This window comes from Mizuhopecten yessoensis, unplaced genomic scaffold (assembly GCF_002113885.1).
Source record: "Mizuhopecten yessoensis strain PY_sf001 unplaced genomic scaffold, ASM211388v2 scaffold716241, whole genome shotgun sequence".
NCBI classification, from domain to species: Eukaryota; Metazoa; Mollusca; class Bivalvia; order Pectinida; family Pectinidae; genus Mizuhopecten; species Mizuhopecten yessoensis.
Window position 1 is genome coordinate 162,731 of NW_018480018.1, and position 20,080 is coordinate 182,810.

At 35.6% G+C, this 20,080-nt stretch overlaps 1 protein-coding gene across 5 annotated transcripts in view; it reads left to right on the forward strand.

The window, feature by feature from the left end:
* The window catches only part of LOC110442266 (brother of CDO-like), a 192,213-nt gene that overhangs the window by 108,709 nt on the left and 63,424 nt on the right, over positions 1 to 20,080 (forward strand). Inside the window, exon 1 of one of the 5 annotated variants that reach the window (XM_021485779.1) lies at positions 1,742 to 2,525. The exons of the other annotated variants lie outside the window; for them this stretch is intronic. The gene's annotated coding sequence lies outside the window, so the exon portion shown is untranslated. Of the gene's footprint in view, positions 1 to 1,741; positions 2,526 to 20,080 lie in introns of those variants that run through there. 5 annotated transcript variants of the gene reach the window in all.

Here is a 20,080-nt window from a genome sequence, read left to right on the forward strand (position 1 = left end):
GGATGAGGGGACCCTTGAGCAGTTTGGGGTGGGGATGCCTTGAGCAGTTTGGGGTGGGGATGCCTTGAGCAGTTTGGGGTGGGGATGAGGGGATCGTACAGTGGAGGGGAATGACTTATCAATAATGGCAGGCTTCCTGAAACTTTTCAATTTTGTAAGAACAGTTTGGAAGTAACTTAAAATTCTTTAATAAAGCCAAGGTGATATTTTTCTGCATAATCATATACCTGTAAGTACCTTGTACCACAAATTATCCACTTTCCAAACTATACAGACAATGCCACAGAGTAACCAGATGGACAGACTTAATGTCCTCGTAACAAGATGGACGGACTTAATGTCCTCGTATTTTAGGGAGAATGCTACTCTTCAAAAGATGTAGTATTAAACGGTTCTGATGCAAAATGCAATGTGATGATATTAGGCTGCGATAAAAGAGTATGGGGATTGTGTTATGTAACGTACCACTCCTACCCTACACAAGAGTACACGTAGCTGCCGTGGCGACCAGATTCCTGTCATAGTTACACGTGTAATGTAGTATGTACATGGCTAGGTTCCTGTAACAAGGAAACCCCAGGATACATTTGTCATCAAACACTTTTTTGTTCCGGTGTATAAAAAAAATAAAATGGTCTTAATCAAAATTTGTATAATTTGAAACCCTTTATAAACCAGACTTTCAACAAGGTCCCGCTGAACACATTTCTATATAAACTGAACCTGTGTAATATGGATACCTGTATAAACAAGACCCTCAGCTAGGTCCTGCTGAACACATTTCTATAAAAACTGAACCTGTGTAATCTGGATACCTGTATAAACAAGACCCTCAATCTAGGTCCCACTGTATACATTTCTGTGTAAACTGAACCTGTGTAATCTGGATACCTGTATAAATCAGACCCTCAGCTAAGTCCCACTGAACACATTTGTATATAAACTGCACCTGTGTAATCTGGATACCTGTATAAACCAGACCCTCAGCTAGGTCCCGCTGAACACATTCCTATGTAAATTGAACCTGTGTAATCTGGACACTTGTATAAACCTGGCCATCAACTGAGGTCCCACTGTATTCATTTCTTTGTAAGCTGAACCTGAGTAGTCTGGACACTTGTATAATATCATTGATATCATAATGTCATTTGGAAGGTTTTATTGACCTCAGTCTGTCTAAAATACATAGAAGATGGAACATTACAATGTTTTCTCATTTTTTCCAAATTTGATCATCGCAATAGCTTTATATATTCAATCAATATATAAATCAATGTTTCAACATATTCAATCTCTTGTGCCTTTGTGGTGACATAAGCTTTAGACTGATATCCAAGCACTTTTTAAGTCTTTGTCTCTGCCAAAAATGTTTTTTTTTCTACAAGGTCAATTTCAAAAATATTGTTTTGATGTAAGACATCCTGGTTAGCTGGTTAGGTAACAATGACCTATCTATCAGTGCTGTTAGCTGGTTAGGTAACAATGACCTATCTATCAGTGCTGTTAGCTGGTTAGGTAACAATGACCTATCTATCAGTGCTGTTAGCTGGTTAGGTAACAATGACCTATCTATCAGTGCTGTTACGGTATGGTAGGTGGAGGCTGTTGGAACCAATCTGCCAGATAGGCCCTAACATTGGCAGTGTACACACCCCCGCCTGTCACTCACCCAGAGGGGGCCGGCCCAAACATCACTGGTACAGCGCTCGGACTTATCCTCAGATGCTGAGCAGAGCCAGAGTAAGAGGCCCAGTGATACCTGCACTGTACAGAATCATGGGAAATCTCTGTATCCTCAAGATTCCAGCATCCAGGACCTAGTGAGTGGCTGTTCTCCCCTCTAGGTTCCGGCTAGGAGTGCGCATGTGTTTAGTTCATTCAGTGTGCAGCCATGTTTTCATACATAGGCCTTGTATGTTTGTTGGTGAATTGTGTTGACTCCTAAGCTTGTTGTTGGGATGTGAGAAAATTTCTACCGTCCAACATGGAGAAATTAGACGGGATCGGATCAAACCAAACCTGTGGGAATTACTCAGAGTGCTCCAATGTGTAAACTTGCACACTTCCACAAAGTTAGTTCACTAGCTTGTGTGCCAGATTTCTAAACAATGTACCCACACTGTATGTGTGATGTACCGAGTGGATACTGAAGGATGGAGAAGTAACGGGCAGAACTTTGGTGTAAGCTCCGTGTTTACATGTATAGGCATGTAGAAGGGTGGTGGAAAAGTGCTTAGCTACAAAAAAAAGTTTCTAAAAGTTGTGTTTCCACTGCAGTGCAGAAACTTGGAGTTTATATACGCGGGTAAACTTGTAAATATATCGGGTTCCCGTTCCATGTGTGATTTCACAAAACAATGGCACCAGATGATGTAACGGGGTCAGGTCGGAATTGCCACAATACATACAATGAATGTCTTGGTATTTACTCGAATATCCAAACTTTGGGATCTATGTTTAAGTAAGCCGGCGAAGAGTGTTTCTAGCTGTCATGAGGCTGTCTGTCTCCACACTTCCAAACGCATGTAAGCTATGTCGCTACGGTACCGATAGTCCCGATACTTCGGCACCAGTACTGTAATTCCTTGTGTATAACCTACTGTCAGTATACAATGGTAAAGGATCCCTTTCTGAACATTTCCCATTATATAATATACAGGGTTTCCTAGTGATTTTTTGCGTTGTTTACCAGATTTTCCAGTTAACGTTTAAATCATTGTTTACTTGTTTCCTCTGATATTTTTTGGAGTTGAGTAGGTTTTGAAATTTTCTTATTTATTTATTAACTCGTTTGCATTAACTCCATTTAATTTTGGTAAGGTACAGTAGATATTCCAGGTCATTTAGAAACAATGTGTTAGGGTCCTACGTCATTGTTTGGAACTTTTCCCATTGCTAAGGACCTAGTAACGTAAGATAATTTTGTCCATTTTCGAAACTTCAACTTTTATTTACTTTATTTCTTTCTCGGTAAAAATATTAAATTGTTTGCCCCATTCAATATGGAAGGGAATATGGAATCTTTATCCACGTGAGCATGAGAGATAAACACTATACACCAATGTTAATACCTATTTTTCTGGCAGATATATTGATAGATTTGTCTTGAGTTCTTTGTTTTAAGTATTTGTGGAGCTGTTAAATCTGGTCAGGTTGAATTTTTTCCAATCGAGATTTATTTTTTATAAAACCTTTACATTAATTTGTGACTCTTAAAAAAACACATTAAAATAGCAATCCAGTTAACCTGTCCAAACTGAACATTACCAAACGAATTGTCTGTTTACAGAAAGTTTCTGATTGTATAGTGTCTATTTGATATTCATTGTGAAAATCAAATTCTTTGAATGGTTTCAGACAAAAATCGCAATTATACAGAGTCCGGTTTAGAGATAAACTAATAAATGGAGAACTTTGTTTGTAAATATCAGTAAAGAAAAGGTAGAAAATGAATTATAAAATTTTTAACAAAACATTTGATTTTGTCACAAAAACAAAACATAATTCAATTTATGTGATTGGTTTCTGGTGGGTTTTTTAAACAAAAAATAACGGCTTACCAAAAATATTCACAATCTACCTAAAATGTATATGAATAATATTTATATCAGTAATAATATCAATATGTTCATGTAGAGTATATATAAAATAAAATGGGCTATTTTATCTAAAATTCACAAGGAGATAAACACGAACATATCGCAGCCTCACAAAATACACACACATACACTACACGCATGCATCTTGCACACAGGGGAGGCCGTCCTTAAATGACCTTAGCTGTTAATAGGACGTTAAACAAAATCAAACAAACAAACAAACAAACAAATTTATCTAAAATTCACAATAGTTGTGACAGGATCTGATTATGATTTTTTTTAAAGCAATTCCGTAAAATCATTTGACATTTCCAATTATAATGTGTACCAGTAAACACGATGCTGTCTTTTTTCTTCTTGTTAAATCATCTTATGTAAAATTTCAGATTTTAGACATTGTTTCTTTTAAAACAAGGGAGAAATTAAAGGGAGATATAAATATTTGTTTCTTAAAAATAAAAAGTAAACCTGTCGTTTATGAATTAAAAGTATTTTCCCTTCTGTTTCCTCTACAAATGTGAGATATTATTTGAATATCTTGCTATCGGTATATAAATAATTTGATAGATAAAAGGAATGTCACTATAAATAAGAAAATCAAAATTTAAAAGATTAAAAGGAATTGTTTTATTTTTGTATTTCTTTAAAGTATTAAAAAACATTTGGTTTTGGGTTTGGTGGTTTGATAATATATATGTTTCAAAAAGGTTTTACAATATCTCACGGTTGCTTTAAAATAATATGTTATTACATTCTCTTTCTCATCTTCTCCCTATATCTAACATCTACTTCCTCTCCACCTTACCCCCCTCCCCATTACCCCCCTATACTGTGGTGTAGCTAGGAGATGATAGTAGCTGACCTGTAATGGTGTCAGGTGTCTGGTTGTTCTCCATTCTAACCCTGGACACTATCTCCAGAGGTCTTTTTTTGAAAGGTAGGGGGGGGGGGGCGGGGAAGGGGGGGATTGGGTTTAAACTGGAAGGGGAAGGAGTCTGTTTCTGAGTTAGGCCAAAGGTGGGAGGGGTTGTTGAGGTGTTTGGTGGAGGGGGAGGGGTTATTGTACAGTACAGACCTGTGTTCAGAGTTGTTACAACAGACACCTCTATACACTTATCACCGTCATTGACTGACAATTAAACTTAGTGGAGCAACAGTTAAACTCACCTCTGTATTAAAGACCTTCTACCTACAAACAATCTGTATATAGAAATATATCTCAACTTCAGAGATACCTGTACAGAAAAAAACCTGTATACAAAGAAACCTATATAAGAAAATACCTTTATTTAATGACACCTGTGTATAAAAATACCCCTATACAGAGACACATGTTAAAGAAATCCCTCAATACAATGTCTTTAGTACATTGACAAGCTTCTGTAAAAGAGCACCTCTATATAAAAATAACTAAAAATATACACTATAACACCTGTATATATAAAGTTACCTCTGTATAAGAACACCTCAGTGTGTAAGAATACCTGGACATGGGCATCTGTACGTCTATATAAAGAAACTTTGCATAAAGGAATGTGTCTATATATATCATGGACCCTCTGTCATATTACCTTTAAACATAGAAGTATATATATTGACAAACTTGAAAATTGGAAAAACTACCAAAGTCTCAGATTTTTATTTCTTCGCTTCCATTTAGCCTTCTGAGAGCTGTTTTATAGCCAGTGTTGTTTGGTATAAAGGGATTCCCCCTCCTAGTGGCTATACCCAGTGTTGTTTGGTATAAAGGGCTTCCTCCTACTAGGACTATGGGCTATACCCAGTGTTGTTTGGTATAAAGGGCTCCCCCTACTAGGACTAGTGGCTATACCCAGTGTTGTTTGGTATAAAGGGCTTCCCCCTACTAGGCCTAGTGGCTATACCCAGTGTTGTTTGGTATAAAGGGCTTCCCCCTACTAGGACTAGTGGCTATACCCAGTGTTGTTTGGTATAAAGGGCTCCCCCTCCTAGGGGCTATAAAACCTATATCCAGATTCCTGTAAGTCAGTACAGCAGCCCTAAATCTCACAAGCCTTGTTGTCAGTAGCAACCTCTAATGTATCTTTATAGGCAAAAGGATATTAATTTAGTGGGCCGATTTATTTAGTTGCCGTTTTCCTTTTTCTCTGACATACCAGTTAATTAGACCTCATATTCTTTGATTCCTCGCCTTTTTCATCCCACAATTAGATGAAAGGGGAGATCTCATTTACAGGGCATTGGCTCCAGGTCAAGAATTTTCAGTTTTTTTCTCCAGAACTTTTTTTTATCTGATGTTGATAAACATAACATGGTGCTAGTTTAGAAAGTTAGACCTGACGATGTGTTGTAGTTGTTAGACCTGACGATGTGTGGTAGTTGTTAGACCTGACGATGTTTTGTAGTTGTTAGACCTGACGATCTGTTGTAGTTGTTAGACCTGACGAGGTGTTGTAGTTGTTAGACCTGACGAGGTGTTGTAGTTGTTAGACCTGACGAGGTGTTGTAGTTGTTAGACCTGACAATGTGTTGTAGTTGTTAGACCTGATGATGTGTTGTGGTTGTTAGACCTGACGATGTGTTCTCATTGTTAGACCTGACGATGTGTTGCAGTTGTTAGACCTGATGATGTGTTGTTGTTGTTAGACCTGACGATGTGTTCTCATTGTTAGACCTGACGATGTGTTGTCGTTGTTAGACCTGACGATGTGTTTTAGTCGTTAGACCTGACGATGTGTTGTCGTTATTAGACCTGACGATGTGTTGTAGGCGTTAGACCTGATGATGTGTTGTTGTTGTTAGACCTGACGATGTGTTTTAGTCGTTAGACCTGACGATGTGTTTTCGTTGTTAGACCTGACGATGTGTTCTCATTGTTAGACCTGACGATGTGTTGCAGTTGTTAGACCTGATGATGTGTTGTTGTTGTTAGACCTGACGTTGTGTTGTCGTTGTGAGACATGACGATGTGTTGTAGTTGTTAGCCCTGACGATGTGTTGTCATTGTTAGACCTGACGATGTGTTGTAGTTGTTAGACCTGATGATGTGTTGTTGTTGTTAGACCAGATTTTGTAACATGTTTAAATAACTTAACAAAGTGTGAAGTTAAAAATTAAACCAAAATTAAAAACATTTTGTAATGTGCGAGACTGACCCAGGTTAGATGTAAACTATGTAGGAGATGATTGTTTGCCACCAGTAATTAGATAACAGAGTCTGGAAAACAACTTTCTCTGGACGGTTTAGACAAAGCTGACTGTTACGTTTCGTAGTTCAGACATAGAACGGAACCTCACTTCCTGTTTACTATATTGTAGAAGTTCACAGTATAAAAAGGTTATAAGATATTTAACATACATTTGCAATAATCCCAGAAGGTTCACTAGAAATGGTGCTGTCAGGGAACTGGACCATTTGGTCCCGAATTTCAAGTTATGTAAATTATTTTCCTTATGAAAAACATTTCTTCAAACTTTAGTTCATAGGGAAATTTGATTGAAAAAACAAAAAAATTCTGAGGAATAGTTATTCCGATATATCTCGTCTCAGTAAGAATGATTTTTCTGTTCGTGTTTTTGTTGTCGTTGTTCAATACCAATAATTCTGGCCAAATAAGTCATCAGAGGCAGAATCATGAAAATCTATACAACAACAAAAATAAAATATTAATTTAACATCTCCAAAATGTATAAGACCTCCATTGTATTACCTGTAATAACCCAGGGGGGATAACTCCTCATGTAGGGTGTATACTGGGTACACGGTTTATTCACAAACTATACCCATGATATTGTGGAAAAGTAAAATTGTTATTATATAAATAACTGTAACAAAATAGGCCGATAATAACTCTCACAAATTAAATTTGTTTAATAACGGCATGGGCTTATTACAAGGCATGGGCTTATTACAAGGCATGGGCTTAACAGCAACAAAAAACATTAAAAAATAAACACAGTTACACAGTTTTAGCTTTAATCAAAGTATCACATTTAAAGTCCATTGAAAATATTTTCATTTGTGTGTCTCTAGTGAATTATCACAAAGTTTTGCATTTACAGTTTAGTCAGCAGAAATCCATTCACTGCTTATTTAGTGAAAAACAACCAAACTTTTCAGATGAAAAACACCCAAACTTTTCAGATGAAAAAAAACTAAAATTCTTTCTGGAATAAAAGTAGGTTTCATAAGTCTAGAGTGGGTATGCATTGTGTCTGAATCGAGGTTTGGTTTGTGATTTAGTCGTCGGTGTTGTCTCGGCTAATCCGTGCGTGACAATTAGGTTTACGTGACCTGCCGACAGCCTGGAAATGAGAAAGTATCATGCAATGAACTGGGTATAAGTTTGGTTGATACAACTCAGCTTACATGTCAGTGACACAAAAGCCATGTACAGATTGTGGTGTTTGTTATGGTAGATTGGCCGTTTACAACATTTACCAGAGAGACAATGAATTCTGACAAACGAAGAGAGATTAAGAGGTCTAGCCAGTGGTGTATTTATGTTGGTTTTCTGAAAGGCTGTAAATAGAAATCAATTACAGTAATCTATACAGGCCTGATCCAACCCTCTGTAATCTACTGGTGTATACTGTAAAATTGGAAATTTTCTGTAAAATTAGAAATTTTACCATGTGGAAATGTTCGTGTTGTGACCCTTACGCTGATTGTGGTGTGGAATTCTCATGTTGGCTTAAGTTCTGAAATCAATATATTTTCATCTTTTATCTATAATAAATATTTGTGTGTCGATATTTTCATACTTATTAACTCCAATTCAAAAACCTGTGAACATATCCATGCTGTGCGTATTTTCACTTTTACAGTAACGGAAATATTGTTTACTGGCACCCTTGTGCCCAGTCAAACCTTTGCCCTTTGTTGGTAAACTTGCGAGTATTAATTTTGCACATCGGGTTTGATTACTATGTACATCACATTAGATAACTGTGTATAATGTGTATGTTGCTTGCGTTAACTCGTTCACCCCTGAAATTTCATTATGAACTATTCCAACCTTTGAATTGGAAGAATTCAAATGTTTTTTCAAGGGTAAATGATTTAAGGAGCGTAAAAAAAGGCAAAAGTGAAACTCTGGCAAAACTTTTCCATCCTTTAAAAGAAAATGTAGGTCAAATAGATCTGTGTTAATTGTGTTTATTTAAAAATGGTTAAAGTTTAACCTTGTTTGTAGAAACAATACAACTGATGTTTAACACTAAGATTTAATTTCTGAAGCAGATTACATCAATTTTTGATGCACCACAGTCAGTTTACATACCAGATAGTTTTCATAAATTGTACAACGTCTATATAATCAAAACAGTCTGTATGAACCGTGTGTAGTGTAGACAAATTTAGCGTTACAAATACCGGTGATTTCTTCAAATTTCGGCCAATTATGAAACAATGAATCTGTCAAAGTAATAGAAGCATGATGGCCGGGTAATCAAGTGCTGCCTTTGTTTTGATAAAACCGACAATATATCAGAAATATTAGCACAGGCATGAATCCCGCTAGAACAAACCTATTAATGAGAGGAAGGATGTGTTCTAGCTTGATCTCGCTACCATCACAGAATATCACAGCCCTTTCTTTTCTTCACTTTATGCAGTGTAAGTACATAGAAAGTCCAAGAAAGAATTTCGGCGTATAGAGGTTGTAGTTGCCTTATTTTTAGTAGTATTAATACCAAGGAGGATTTAATAAAAATTATTAGCAGGAATTAAAAACACAGTATAAAACAGCACAACAAAAAGTGATGTGTATATCTGATGTTGTTTGAGAAGTTTTGGGCTGTGTGTGATGAAATGTGAAGTAACAATGTTTATGGAGGGCGTCTCCCTCCGCAAGTCTTCTGAACAAGTTACAAAAATCTTAAAGGTAGACCAACTACAACATCAAGGCATTTTGAATGGGTAAAGATTTGTTTCATGTTCGTATTAACCATCTTAATTTCTGTTAATTAATACTGGAGTAATTAACTAATTGATTTGTTTACTTATGCAGTTAACCAATGTAGCTTCCACTTTATCTACAGTTTCAGGTTTTACCTTCTTTTGCAAATAGAAAATCCTGTTTCTTATTAATGTAACAACAGTATGCATCCACTAAAGGTGTGAGAAACAGAATCACAAACTCTACATCAGAGATGTTAGAAAGAGAATCACAAACTCTACATCAGAGATGTGAGAAACAGAATCACAAACTCTACATCAGAGATGTGAGCAATAAAATCACATACTCTACATAAAAGTGTGAGAAACAGAATCACGTACTCTACATAAAAGGTGTGAGAAACAGAATCACAAACTCTACGTCAGAGATGTGAGAAACAGAATCACACACTTCACATACAAAGTGTGAGAAACAGAATCACATACTCTACATAAAAGTGTGAGAAACACACACACTCTATATAAAGGATGTGAGAAACAGAATCACATACTCTACATAAAGGTATGAGAAACAGGATCACCTACTCTACATAAAAGGTATGAGAAATAGAATCTAACACTTCTTATTACAATATACTGTATCCTTATAATCTTAGCAGCTTCTGATCAGTATCTACGTAAATCTAATAATAACTGAACTTTTCTCATGTGGTTGAAATGCTTCTTGCAAAACATGTTTAAAAGCTGCCAGAGTTCTCCCGTGTTAACTTTCTTATTGATTCTTGTTTATCTAGTAAATATTAAATTTCTTTAAATATTCAAAATGCAAACACTATTCCTATTTTTAATCAGATAGTATCTAATTTGAGATGATATTTTCTGTTGTAATTAGGGGGGGAAAACACACTTCAAACCTCTATAGGAGATGTTTTAAATCTTTCACAAGAGATAAAAGTGAAATTGGGCAAAAATGTCTACAGTCACCCATTATCATCCATATTAATTTTTCAAGATAGAGAGAGTTAATAAAAACATCCACACATATCTATTATAATTAAGTTTATGAGTTTGTTACAAGATAGATCACAGTTAATCTATTATAATCACAGTTCCTTTGGTTGGAAAGTGTGAACAAATATAAATTCATATTACTGTATATCAGTGTGTTATATATAACTGTATATCAGTGGGTTATATATAACTGTATATCAGTGTGTTATATATAACTGTATATCAGTGTGTTATATATAACTGTATATCAGTGTGTTATATATAACTGTATATCAGTGTGTTATATATAACTGTATATCAGTGTGTTATATATAACTGTATATCAGTGTGTTATATATAACTGTATATCAGTGTGTTATATATAACTGTATATCAGTGTGTTATATATAACTGTATATCAGTGTGTTATATATAACTGTAATAAAAACGTAATACTTATATAGAGACCTCTGTGTATTGTATTCTAGGCCTATTAAATTCTCCACATCTTATCTAGTCCCTACAAAAATGTTCCCAAACAAGTTATGTTTATCTTAAATATTGATTTTATCATTGTTTATTTAACACTGAGGAAGTATCAAATCAGAACACTTGAGATCTTGACATCAGGAGGTAATCGAGATTTGTAGAGCGATATATGCTCTTCAACACCAGGATTAGATCAATATTGACGCGGCCTGTTAAGCCAAACAACGGATCTATTGTACACCAAGGGGAGCACTAATCTACAGACAATTTTACTAGATAATACAAAAAAAATTACAGATAATTTTCTGATAAGGTACATTTTTTAGCTGGTGAATTAAGTACAAATTTCATTCAATTATCTGAAAAAAAGGTGGAATATTTCATATGATTTAAAAAAAAAATCCAAATTATTTTTTTATCAAGTGAATTTTAATTTGGGGAATTAAATACGAATTTTGTCTAGTTATCTGAAAATATGTGAGAATATTACAAACTATGTCTTAACCCAACGTTAATCTGTGATGATCATGCCTAGCGATGCATAGTAAAATTATCTGAAACATGGCATTGCAATTTAGTTTAGGATTTCATGTAATCCTTATTCTAATTAAAGTCCTATTGTGAATTTTATTGCTTTAAATAAATTACTCATAATTGAAGCTTTTACCCCTATATCACTTAATGGGGAGACCCAAGTTAACTGGCAGCAGAGCCCATTAATGAATCATGGGGGATGATTTGATGCTTAATTTTCTTTCTGGTCTTGATATTATTAGAAAATTTCAGCTTCCCTTTTATCAGTGTGGAGGAATTTGAAGGATTAGAGTTGATAACACAGGTAGTATAGGGTTGTAGAAAGCTGGTATACAAACTCTCCAAGTCAGGCTTATAAAATTATTGCAAAATTTCTCCTATGTTTTTTTCACGGAACTATCCTGCACCTCTGTGAAGAGGAGTTATTTTTAGCCTCAGTATATATCTGCTGTATCAGACTTCTGAATTTGTTGGAAAAGTGTAAAAAATATGTAGCGTGTGTTCATGATACGAGTTTCCCAGTTTGTGATGCTGTTAGCTATACTGTAGAAAAGTGTTATGATAAAAACTATTAATTATGTTTTTAAGGAAACACTGGTTTACCAAACACAACCCTGGAGCAAGTGTTAGGAAGATACAGATATCTCCTAACCTTAATGTTTGTTTTTATATCTTTAGGGTGTGATATATATATATATAATTGTTATATCTTTAGGGTGTGATATATATACATAATTGTTATATTTCAAAATATTATTCTACTGATTATACAAACACTCATGAATGATCATAATAATAACCATTAAATGGTTTCTTGAAAACACATTTAATTTGTATACCGGTAGAATAAACAAAAAATTCCATGACCATCAAATTTGTGTTAGTGTCAGACTGATGTTAGCTCATCAGGCTGATTACCCCGAAAAGACTTTCACAACTAAATTTAAAACAAATATAAGTATGTTTTCGGAAATAAAACTGACATTGAAATGGAAAATGTGCAGCTCTACCTGAAATCTAGCCAGGAAAGTCACTTATTTTACCATTGATTAACCCATGTTCACTACTAAACCCATGCTCGCTGATAAGCCCACCCCTAGTTAACTATATTTTACATATTAGTATCATGGTAGGAAATATCTATATTTCCTCTAGATAGGACATCACATTGTAAATTTAAGCCCCGTACCATTTTATACATTTTTTCAGGAATCTTGTGTTTTTTGAGTTTATCATAATTACAATATGGATACCATATTGTATCTTAATGATTCAGAAATGATTTTTTTTACAAATTAAACACGAAAACATTATTTTAGGAAATATAACTGACTTCAGGATGTGTAATAGAGTGCAAGTCTTAATAAACATATAAACTTTTGTGGAGATTACGGACGAGATAGCCGAGTCTGGTGTTACATAAGGAGGTGCGAGACAAACAAAATCTTGTTTGAGGTGAGCACGGATACAGATAGGTAGGCTTACACAGATCTCATTTGTTTAGAAAGTGTACGAAAGATTACACAAACACCATGTTACTACATCTATCTGTGTCGGTCTGCAGTGTTTGTTAGATACAGTGATCACAGAGGCAGACATATATATACAGAGACAGTGGAAAGGAACTATTATGGGATGTCGAAGTCAGCAGGTCATAGGTCACAGGAAGTAGTACCGCTAACTACCACTAGGGTCACTAGTTTGGAGATTGCAAGAATTAAAATTGTGTTTGGTGGGTTTTAATCGTGAGGTTTTGGCGAGTGGATGACAATTTGGAGATACGATTGTGGCTTGGATTTCTTTGTGTGGATGCCAGGTGTGAGATTTGTTTTGGCAGTGGGCCGTGGGTCGTGGCTATTTTTGTTTCCCCACCCACAGGATTTAGTCTTTACAAGCCATGCATTTTGTCACAAAGATTCCACCTTAATGATATTTTCCCACCCTTTAAAAAAACTCTGTTTGTTCCTAATTATTCATTCTAAATCCAACAACAACACTCTAATCCCTTCTATAAAACCTATATCTGGATCTTTTTTTAAAGAAAATTTCTTTAATTCTAATAACTTATTTACTTCATCCAACCCAAACTATGTTCCCTTCACTTTAATATATAATACGACACAGAGGTTTTTGCTTGAATCCATTCACCCCTAAAGTCACATTTGCACCTTACCAAATCAAAGGCTGGGCAAGTCCAGTTTACATATGTAGGGGTGAATGGGTTATAACAGGTCACATAGCATCATCCATCTGATCCTACAAAGGTGGCTTCCCACCCCTGTACCTGTCCTCAACCCCCTGCTGGGAAACTTTGCCCTTTTTATAAGTGAAGGCCTCTTGCCCCGAGATAACTTCCAGAGATTGGGCTATCAGGGGTCAGACCCTAGCCCAATCAGTATGGCTGGGATAACCTGGTCAAGCTATTGACCCCTTATCAGACTACCCCTGGGAGTGTTAAGTGACTCTTGAGCACTGAGTGGCCCCCTGGGGTCTGACATTGGCCCTGTTTTTCTGAAGGAAGAGACAAACTATTTAGGCTCACAAGAACGTAACAGACAAATTGTGGCTGTGGGTCGGTGGTTTTCTCCAGGGTACTCCGGCTTTCCTCCACCACCAAAACCTGGCACGTCCTTATATGACCATAGCTGTTAATAGGACGTAAAACACAAACAAACCAAACCAAACTCCTGATCTCTCTGACATGATGGCTGAAGTTAGCCAGCTATCATGGAAGTGTCAAATACATCCCTTAGAGAATTTACAGATATTGGTCAATCTAAAAAGAAATTGGCTATCATTGGCTTGACCAGTGGTCAGTAGCTACCGTTTGAAGTGAGTTTAGAATGTTAACAGATAGAAGCATACTGGCCCTATCTCACTGTACCAATGAAGTCTGGGGGGAGGGGGGATACAGAAGATAAGATATCATCACAAGTCTATTTCATCAGCTTTAGCACTACATTCATCATACCAGTCACTGTTCAACTGATAATGATCATTCGTGAATACTTAGATTCCAGAATGACCAGTTTACCCACTCCCCCATCCCGGTAGTAACCTCCCCTCCCACAGAGAAAAGACACACAATGCAATGTAAACGAAGCTTATAATGACGTTTGATATCATGTTTACTACTTCACTCTTGCCAATGTATATGCAGTATGAATTTTGAATGATATTTATAATCAGTTTGAACTTCTATGACTTATTTTTCCCCAAAGTTGTGACACGGGTGATGCCATAGATATGTTATGACTCTGGGGAAAGTGTTTTTACAAAATGTTGAGATTTGTATTAATTATATTTTCACAATTATACAACCTTGACCATGGGTCAGTTTATATATCTTTTTATCTCCATATTTTGGTAAATTTGTCAAAGTATTTCTATATTTCCATCATTAAACTTAATTGACCACAGTCACTTTCATTTTTATATTTCCAAATTTTTGATAATTTCTCAATGTATTTCCATCATTATACTTACTTGAATTTGGTCAGTTTATTATTGCAATCCATATTTCGGTCAGTTCGTCTTTGTATTACAATATTTTCACCATTATACTGATTTGACCATGGGTCAGTTTATCATTGTCAATCACTCCAATAATGAGCACCTGATGATCATAATACGGTCATTCATTCACAACCTGTAGTGGTCAAGTAGGACTCTGGACAAATATAACCCTAGCTTTGATGAATGACCACTTACTGGACATATAGGTGTCACTCCATCACACATTTTCTGACTGCCTGACTAACACTTTCCAGAGGTAAAGGGTACCAACAAGTCAAGCCATATCACTGCCATTGTCACTATTGCAAAATATTTATATACCGTATATTCACATATTTTCCCCACTTGTGTATAGTGCGCTAGTACTTTTTGGGTGAAAAAAAACCATTTAAGAAATTGAGAAAAAAATAAAAGAAAATAGAAAATGTTCAATGCTTGAACTCAGGACCTTGGTATTAATAAAGAAGCCAACATGAATGTTGTCATTTAGGAATTATAGAACAACAGCATTAAAACGAGTGTCCAATTCATGGGCCATGTTCACAGTTAATGAAAGTATTTGTTTGTTAATGCATTTTCTTTTGCTGTGATGTGGGTATTTGATTGGTTTGATTCCTATACATATTAAAGTTAAAAATACTGAAGATACTAATACATGACGAGTTTAAACCTTAAAATTTTAAAGATGTTAGGATTGTGAACAAATTTTGAGACTATATATAAACAGCCATTTGACAAGAAAACAGCTTTGAGATAAAATTAGTATCGAGGAGACCTAACTCGAGTCTATATATCAAAACTTACCCCTCTACAGTTAGACAATGTTTTATATGTATCCCTCGATACACTGATTACCCCTGTACAGTTAAACAATGTTTTATATGTCCCTCGAAACACTGCTTACCCCTCTACGGTTGGACAATGTTTTATATGTATCCCTCGATACGCTGTTTACCCCTGTACAGTTAGATAATGTTTTATATATATCCCTCGACACACTGTTTACCCCTCTCCAGTTAGACAATGTTTTATATATATCCCTCGATACACTGTTTACCCCTGTACAGATAGACAATGTTTTATATGTATCCCTCGATACACTGCTTACCCCTGTACAGTTAGACAATGTTTTATATATATCCCTCGATACACTGTTTACCCCTCTACAGTTAGACAATGTTTTATATGTATCCCTCGATACACTGTTTACCCCTGTACAGTTAGACAATGTTTTATATATAGCCCTCGATACACTGTTTACCCCTCTACAGTTAGACAATGTTTTATGTGTATCCCTCGATACACTGCTTACCCCTCTTCAGTTAGACAATGTTTTATATGTCCCTCGATACACTGTTTACCCCTGTACAGTTAGATAATGTTTTATATATATCCCTCGATACACTGTTTACCCCTCTACAGTTAGACAATGTTTTATATATCCCTCGATACACTGCTTACCCCTCTACTGTTAGACAATGTTTTATATGTCCCTCGATACACTGCTTCCCCCTCTACAGTTAGACAATGTTTTATATGTCCCTCTATACACTGCTTACCCCTCTACAGTTAGACAATGTCTTATATGTATCCCTCGATACACTGCTTACCCCTGTACAGTTAGACAATGGTTTATATGTCCCTCGATACACTGCTTACCCCTCTACAGTTAGACAATGTTTTATATGTATGCCTCGATACACTGTTCACCCCTCTACAGTTAGACAATGTTTTATATGTATCCCTTGATACACTGCTTACCCCTGTACAGTTAGACAATGTTTTATATGTCCCTCGATACACTGCTTACCCCTGTACAGTTAGACAATGATGGCACTATAACAAGGCTTTCATGTTTCTTTTTAGCGTTTTTTCTAACCAAGACAACATTTTCTCTATCAAATCCAATTAATGTTGAGAATTGTTCTGTTCTGGTATCTGAAATCATTTATCTGTCAATACATGTCAACACTAGGTTGATTTATCCCGATTTTGTTGACATTTTGCTGACATAGCAACCTCAACGACCTCTAGCTATCTCTATTTTATTGCTGTGGTCAGTGTAATGGTCCTAATGGACAAAAGGATGGGTCAAACAGATAATGTCTTACCTTCACTTCTGGGCTCATTATTACTAGATAAGAGCTGATACTCTCCTTTGATTTGTTGATTATTAGGTGTAAATAGGTGATACTGTCTCCTGATTGGTTGATTCATTACCAAGTTTAAATTGGTGATAAGTGCTTTCTGTATTTCATTTGGCTGTGGGTCAAAACCATCAGAAATGTTTCCCTGCCATTCTGGTCTTATCATTACTAACAAGTTTCTTATAACATGGGTTATCTCCCTTTCATTCCCAGATTACCTCCCTTTGATGACAGAATCATTAGAAGTCTGTGATCAGATTAGTGAGTATTATCCTCCACTCGATACTGTGTGTAACAGTTTTACTGCTTTTCAAGCTTATTTTCAGGTCAGCATTGAAGTAAAATGAGTTCCAAAGATTCAGAATTCCTGTAAGTAGCATTTGGGAGCTTTTAATCAATTATATGCATTTAGTAACAAACCATTGAAAAATATAAATAGCGGCAGATTCTTCATTAAGAGAAACTTTGGAGCATTTTTTCTCAACATGTTCTAGCTGTGATATTTAGTCCTCCCAACATCAATGCATCATATGTATCATGTTATAGATATTTTTAGAACTGTTTGAAAGTTTTTGACCAATTTATTTCTTTGGAGGCCATATGGAATAGATCTATGTTTTGTACCATCTGGTGAAGCTAGGGATTCTGTACCCACCACCCTCCCAAGGTAAACAGACCGAGGTGTTCATCTAGCTTTTGAAAATGCTTGAAGCCTATGTAGCTTGATAATGTTGACTGGGAAAAAATTGGATGTCAATATCATTCTGATATCATTAGAAAACAAGAATGATATCTTCTGTTCATCTTACACTGATTGCTATGAATTGTAGTTTGCTAATATTTTGTCAAGTTATTTGATAATCTCTGACCAATTGATCATGTTATTTCATCTACAAATGGAAGTAAGCGGAAAGAACCACGGCTAAAGACCATGACATGTACGCACAAAGTCTAGTCTGTTTAAAGCTTGATCAACTTTTCAAATTTCTTTGGTTCGTTTTTGAAATTCTAATGAAAACTTATGGTCTGTGCCCTTATTGAAACATTGTGGATCTCCCTGGCAGACACCTTTGTTCCTGAAACTCAAGTGATGAAAGAAATATTGAGGAAAGACAAACAAGTGGCTATTGAGTAAGCTAAGCATGCTTCCACTGAGACCCCAGATCTGTATATTTTTCAGTAAATGCTAAGTTAGTGTAAGGGGTCATAAAAACCAAAAAATCTGTTACAACTTCACAGCGTTTGCAGCAGCACTGGGGCTAAAATAACAGTCAAAGCTTTTCATTGATACGGAATAAAAATATTCAAATATTTAAACTTTCTTCCTTACACATAAGAATTTATTTAACACTTTGGTTTAGACACTCTTTTTTTATGAGAGCCAGGTTTCATTGAAACAGAAGCTATATACATTGTTCCAGAGGTATTACACTACAATAACCCTGCAGTAAAGCTTCTAACAGAATCAGCTGTTTTTCATTACACAAAAAATTCAACTTGTACCTTCAACAAAAAGTTCCATAACTTTTTACTTTGAAAATAAACATTTGTATAAAAAGGTATATGTTATAGACAATAAGTAATAGACTTGTGCTTCACACAAAACAAAACAAATCCTAGAGGGATGTAAACATTTATGTGATGCAGATCCTCTGTGTTACTATGGGAGCCGATCTCCAGGGCTTTAGGTCTAAAACTGGGTCGCCATGGTTGTAAAAGTTGGTCCAAACGAGCTTTTTACGACCTCTTGGTGAACATATTTTGCCGGAGAGCTGTTTCTGTTGCAATAGTGTTCCTTAGCCTAATGGATAATTTAGCTAGTTTTATTTAGTTTCCTTGATATCATTGCACATCCAGTTACTATTGGGGTGTTGTTTAATAGCTCGCCTGACAAAATCTGCACCATGTAATCTCTTCACGAGACCTCAAGTCACTCTCCAAGCCTGGTTAGCATGCAATGGTAAAAATGTTTGTATCTGTTTATTCAAAATTACATTATCTTGTATCCATGTTAAGTCTGTGTCTGATTGTTTGATCATTTGACTGGTTTTGTTGAGTTTTCATCAGTAAAGGTTATCAGTGTCACTACAACTTGACGTTTAAAAACGGTCAGTCATTCAGTCAATCTGTCTATATCCATGCGGTGCATTGTCCAAGGCAATTCCCATATACTTTGAGACCTACAATTCCCATATACTTTGAGACCCACAATTCCAATATACTTCGAGACCTACAATTCCCATATACTTTGAGACCTACAATTCCCATATACTTCGAGACCTACAATTCCCATATACTTTGAGACCTTCAATTCCCATATACTTTGAGACCTACAATTCCCATATACTTTGAGACCTACAATTCCCATATACTTTGAGACCTACAATTCCCATATACTGTAAGACCTACAATTTCCAGTGTTTGTATATGAGTACCCTTTCAGCATTGAAATGTTCCGTAGTGAAATCAAATCTTGTGCCCAAATATATATGGAGAGTTCTGGACTTTTGTTTATTTTTTATTAAGGTTTGTCCACTAAATGCAGAGTTGTTGCCCTTTGTTTATTTTTATATCAAAATTTGTCCATTAGTAGGGTACTGTAGATTGCTTGCAATGCTTTGCCATCTTCCATTTCATTAGAAGTTATTTACTAATGAATTAACAAGATCAATGGATTGAACAAAAGGAAACAACGTTCATGAAATCTTTGAAGGTTAAGGTTTTATCCTCTCTTACAGGTAAAATTTATCATTGTATCAGGCTATTGAAGGATTGTGACTTTGACAACCATTTGTTGTCTACTGATGGGTTTATTTAGATTGTGACTTGTGGACAACCATTTGTTGTCTACTGATGGGTTTATTTAGATTGTGACTTGGACAACCATTTGTTGTCTATACTGATGGGTTTATTTAGATTGTGACTTG